Source organism: Rhinoraja longicauda, chromosome 6 (genome assembly GCF_053455715.1).
Source record: "Rhinoraja longicauda isolate Sanriku21f chromosome 6, sRhiLon1.1, whole genome shotgun sequence".
Classification (NCBI taxonomy): Eukaryota; Metazoa; Chordata; class Chondrichthyes; order Rajiformes; family Arhynchobatidae; genus Rhinoraja; species Rhinoraja longicauda.
Window position 1 is genome coordinate 13,942,101 of NC_135958.1, and position 6,237 is coordinate 13,948,337.

Consider the following 6,237-nt stretch of genomic DNA (forward strand, 5'->3'; position numbering starts at 1 on the left):
AAAGATATTATAGCAGCGCATTTGGAAAGCAGTGATGGGATCGGTCAAAGTCAGCGTTCATTTATAAAGGCGAAATCATGCGTGACTAATCTTTTGGATTTTTTTGAGAATGTAACAAGTAGAATGGATAAAGGAGAGCTGGTGGATGTGGTGTATCTGGACTTTCAAAAAGTTTTTGACAAGTTCCCACACAAGAGAATAGTGTACAAAATTAGAGCACATGGTATTGGGGGTAGGGTATTGACATGAATAGAGAATTGGTTGGCAGACAGGAAGCAAAGAGTAGGAATTAACGGATCCTTTTCAAATGGCAAGCAGTGACTAGTGGGGTGCCGCAAGGCTCGGTGCTGGGACCCCAGTTGTTACAATATATATTAACGATTTAGATGAGGGAACTAAATGTAATATCTCTAAATTTGCAGATGACACAAAACTGGGTGGCAGTTTGAGCTGCAAGGAGGATGCTATGAGGCTGCAGGGTGACTTGGATAGGTTGGGTGAGTGGGCAGAAGCATGGCAGATGCAGTGTAATGTGGGTAAATGTGAGGTTATCCACTTTGATGGCAAGAACAGGAAGGCAGATTATTATCTGAATGGTGTCAGAAGAGGAGAAAGGGAGGTGCAATGAGACATGGGTGTGCTTGTACATCAGTCAGTGAAAGTAAGCATGCAGGTGCAGCAGGCAGTGAAGAAAGCTAGTGGCATGTTGGCCTTCATTGCGAGAGGATTTGAGTTTTGGATCAAGGAGGTCCGACTGCAGTTGCACAGGGCCCTGACGAGTCCATACCTGGAGTTTTGTGTGCAATTTTGGTCTCCTAATCTGAGGAAGGACATAATTGATACCGAGGGAGTGCAGCGTAGGTTCACCAGGTTAATTCCCAGTCATGCGGGACTGACATATGATGAAAGAATGGGTCAACTGGGCTTGTATTCACTGGAATTTAGGATGAGAGGGGATCTTATAGAAACATATAAAATTCTTAGAGGATTGGACAGGGTAGATGCAGGAAAAATGTTCTCGATGTTGGGGGAGTCCAGAACCAAGGGTCACAGTTTAAGAATAAGGGGTAGGCCATTTAGGACTGAGATGAGGAAAAAAAAATTCACCCAGAGTTGTGAGTCTGTGGAATTCTCTGCTACAGAAGGCAGTGGAGGCTAATTCATTGGATATTTTCAAGAGAGAGTTAGATTTAGCACTTAGGGCTAAGGGAATCTAGGGATATGGGGAAACAGTCGGAATGGCGTACTGATTTTGGATGATCAGCCATGATCATATTGAATGGCGGTGCTAGGTCAAAGGGCTGAATGGCCTACTCCTGCACCTATTTTCTATGTTTCTATGATTCTATGTTTCTATGATTCAAAGAGCTTAGAGTTCCTCATGCTGTTAAAAAGTACTGACCTTCATTTGTGTTTCTATCGTCGTTGCAACATTCATCTGTAGAGACAGGAGAAAGAATTGCAGTTATGGATTTGCTGCAGTCCAGTGTCCAGTGAAGGCTTGGAACTTTGTCATTCCAAGGCTTGCTTGTCAAAGACTACAGCAGGATCGCGATCATCTGGGCAAGAGGGCTGAGGAATGGTTGATGGAATTTGATGCAGATAGGTATAAGGTGATGCATTTTGGGAAGGTTATGGGGAGGACGTACAAACTCCGTACAGACAGCACCTGTAGTCAGGATCGAACCCGGGTCTCTGGCGCAGTGAGGCAGCCAGTCTACCTCTGTGCTATAGTGCTGCCTATCATGAACCTCTGTTTCCTACCCTTTAGCCAATGAGGTTCATATAATTCATCTGACAGGCACAGGTCTGTCACTGTATCACACTGAACAGTACTGGTGGGCAATCTGTCCTTGTATAACACTTGTGCACTGTGCTGGTCGGAACAAGTCCATGTTTAAAACTGTCTAATATAATGGGTGCAGTCATGAAATGTATAAAGGGTGGGCACAGGTTAGAATTTGCTCAACACAGATACAGAGGACTGATGGATATAGGTCTGGCTCCAGATGGTGATGTGTGCACCACCATCACTGTATACCACTGGGAACTGTTCTGGGAGACTGATTAGGAATCAAACCAGTTATCAAGCCAGTCAATCCAGAGACCTGAATACAAATCCAGACAGGCAAATTCAGACTCCGTACAGACAGCACTCATAGCCAGGATGAACCTGGGTCTTTGGCGCTGTAAGGCAGCAAGTCTACCGCTGCACCACCATACCACCCCTAATGTACGTCCCTGATCAGAAACTTTAACCCAGCATCTTTTTTCATTAATGCTGCCGCTCCTGCAGAGTATTGCCAGAATTGTCTGTTTTATTTCAGATTTCTACAATTTGCAGCCCTGTGCCATTTTGTACTGATCTGGGCACCCTGCAGGAGGAATTGGAGAGAAGGAGGGAGGTCCATGACTGGGTTGGGGCAGTGGCTGCCATCATTGGTCATGGTGAAGTGAAGTGAAATATAATTGTAACATTTCGAAGCCTGCTTGAATCAGTCTATTTATATCAGGCATAAATTTGATTAGTGAAGGAAAGGATCAAATTGATGAAGGAATCAAAGAGCTTTGAGTTCCTCATGTTGTTAAAAGTACTGACCACATTTCTTCTTTTTGGTTTCCTTATCTGTAGAAACAAGAGAAAGAGTTGTAGTTAGGGTTTAGCTACAGTCCAGTATATACTTGAAATTTTGTGCTTCCAAGGCTTTCTTATTAAAAATTATAGCAGGATCATGATCAATGAAGGAATAATGAAAGTTAATGAAGGAAAGGATTCCAACTAGAGGGCAGGCCATTTTAGACTGGGTATTGTGTAATGAGAAAGGATTAGTTAGCGTAAGAAAATAACTGCAGATGCTGTTACAAATCGAAGGTATTTATTTCACAAAATGCTGGAGTAACTCAGCAGGTCAGGCAGCATCTCAGGAGGGAAGGAATGGGTGACGTTTCGGGTCGAGACCCTTCCTCAGACTGATGTCAGGGGGGCGGAACAAAGGAAGGATATAGGTGGAGACAGGAAGATAGAGGGAGAACTGGGAAGGGGGAGGGGAAGAGAAGGACAGAGGAACTATCTAAAGTTGGAGAAGTCAATGTTCATACCGCTGGGCTGTAAGCTGCCCAAGTGAAATATGAGGTATATATGAATATATGAGGTATATATGAAATATGAAATATAAGGATTAGTTAGCAATCTTGTTGTGCAAAGCCACTTGGGCAACAGTGACAATAATATGGTGGAATTCTGCATTAAGATGGAGAGTGACTTGGTTAATTCACAGACTAGGGTCCTAGGGTCCTAGGGTGTAAGAAAGGAAACCTTGACGGTATGAGATGGGAATTGTCTAGGATAGACTTTTAAATGGTACTTAAAGGGTTGACGGTGGAGATGCAATGGCAAAGATTTAAGGATCGCATGGATGATCTACAAAAATTGTTCATTCCTGTCTGCGAAAAATAACACGGGGAAGGCGGCTCAAACATGGCTAACGAGGGAAGTTAAGAGTGTTAAATCCAAGGAAGAGGCATATAAATTGGCCAGAGGAAGCAGCAAACTGGGGGAAATTTAGAATTCAACAGAGGGGTTAATTAAGGAGGGGAAAATAGAGCATGAAAGAAGGCTTGCGGGGAATATAAAAGCTGACCGTAAAAGCTTCTTTCGATATGTGAAGAGGAAAAGATTAGTGAAGGCAAATGTAGGTCCCTCACAGTCAGAAACCGGTAAATTTATAATGGGAACCATGGAAATGGCTGACCAGTTCAACAAGTACTTTGGTTCTGTCTTCACTAAGGAAGACACAAACAATCTCCCAGAACCGAGGATCAAGTGGGAGGGCGGAACTGAAGAGAACCCCCATTAATCAGAAAATGGTGTTAGGTAAAGTGTTGGGACTGAAGGCAGATTAATCCCCAGGACCTGATGGTCTGCATCCCAGAATACTCAATGAGGAGGCCATAGAAATCGTGGGTGCATTGATGATTATTTTCCAATGTTCTCTCGACTATGGATCAGTTCCTGTGGACTGGAGGGTTACCAATGTAACCCCACTTTTAAAAAAAGGAGGGAGAGAGAAAATGGGGAATTATAGACCAGTTAGCCTTACATCGGTAGTGGGGAAGGTGCTGGAGTAGATTAGTAAAGATATTATAGCAGCGCATTTGGAAAGCAGTGATGGGATCGGTCAAAGTCAGCGTTCATTTATAAAGGCGAAATCATGCGTGACTAATCTTTTGGATTTTTTTGAGGATGTAACAAGTAGAATGGATAAAGGAGAGCTGGTGGATGTGGTGTATCTGGACTTTCAAAAAGTCTTTGACAAGTTCCCACACAAGAGAATAGTGTACAAAATTAGAGCACATGGTATTGGGGGTAGGTATTGACATGAATAGAGAATTGGTTGGCAGACAGGAAGCAAAGAGTAGGAATTAACGGATCCTTTTCAAATGGCAAGCAGTGACTAGTGGGGTGCCGCAAGGCTCGGTGCTGGGACCCCAGTTGTTACAATATATATTAACGATTTAGATGAGGGAATTAAATGTAATATCTCTAAATTTGCAGATGACACAAAACTGGGTGGCAGTTTGAGCTGCAAGGAGGATGCTATGAGGCTGCAGGGTGACTTGGATAGGTTGGGTGAGTGGGCAGAAGCATGGCAGATGCAGTGTAATGTGGGTAAATGTGAGGTTATCCACTTTGATGGCAAGAACAGGAAGGCAGATTATTATCTGAATGGTGTCAGAAGAGGAGAAAGGGAGGTGCAATGAGATATGGGTGTGCTTGTACATCAGTCACTGAAAGTAAGCATGCAGGTGCAGCAGGCAGTGAAGAAAGCTAGTGGCATGTTGGCCTTCATTGCGAGAGGATTTGAGTTTTGGAGCAAGGAGGTCCGACTGTAGTTGCACAGAGCCCTGACGAGTCCATACCTGGAGTATTGTGTGCAATTTTGGTCTCCTAATCTGAGGAAGGACATCATTGATACCGAGGGAGTGCAGCGTAGGTTCACCAGGTTAATTCCCAGTAATGCGGGACTGACATATGATGAAAGAATGGGTCAACTGGGCTTGTATTCACTGGAATTTAGGATGAGAGGGGATCTTATAGAAACATATAAAATTCTTAGAGGATTGGACAGGGTAGATGCAGGAAAAATGTTCTCGATGTTGGGGGAGTCCAGAACCAAGGGTCACAGTTTAAGAATAAGGGGTAGGCCATTTAGGACTGAGATGAGGAAAAAAAAATTCACCCAGAGTTGTGAGTCAGTGGAATTCTCTGCTACAGAAGGCAGTGGAGGCTAATTCATTGGATATTTTCAAGAGAGAGTTAGATTTAGCACTTAGGGCTAAGGGAATTTCGGGATATGGGGAAACAGTCGGAATGGCGTACTGATTTTGGATGATCAGCCATGATCATATTGAATGCCGGTGCTAGGTCAAAGGGCTGAATGGCCTACTCCTGCACCTATTTTCTATGTTTCTATGATTCTATGTTTCTATGTTTCTATGATTCAAAGAGCTTTGAGTTCCTCATGCTGTTAAAAAGTAGTGACCTCCACTTGTGTTACTATCGTCATTGCAACATTCATCTGTTGAGACAGGAGAAAGAATCACAGTTATGGATTTGCTGCAGTCCAGTGTCCAGTGAAGGCTTGGAACTTTGTCATTCCAAGGCTTGCTTGTCAAAGACTACAGCAGGATCGCGATCATCTGGGCAAGAAGGCTGAGGAATGGTTGATGGAATTTGATGCAGATAGGTATAAGGTGATGCATTTTGGGAAGGTTATGGGGAGGACGTACAAACTCCGTACAGACAGCACCTGTAGTCAGGATCGAACCCGGGACTCTGGGGCAGTGAGGCAGCCAGTCTACCTCTGTGCTATAGTGCTGCCTATCATGAACCTCCGTTTCCGACCCTCAAGCCAATGAAGTTCATATAATTCATCTGACAGGCACAGGTCTGTCACTGTATCACACTGAACAGTACTGGTGGGCAATCTGTCCTTGTATAACACTTGTGCACTGTGCTGGTCGGAACAAGTCCATGTTTAAAACTGTCTAATATAATGGGTGCAGTCATGAAATGTATAAAGGGTGGGCACAGGTTAGAATTTGCTCAACACAGATACAGAGGACTGATGGATATAGGTCTGGCTCCAGATGGTGATGTGTGCACCACCATCACTGTATACCACTGGGAACTGTTCTGGGAGACTGATTAGAAATCAAACCAGTTATCAAGCCAGT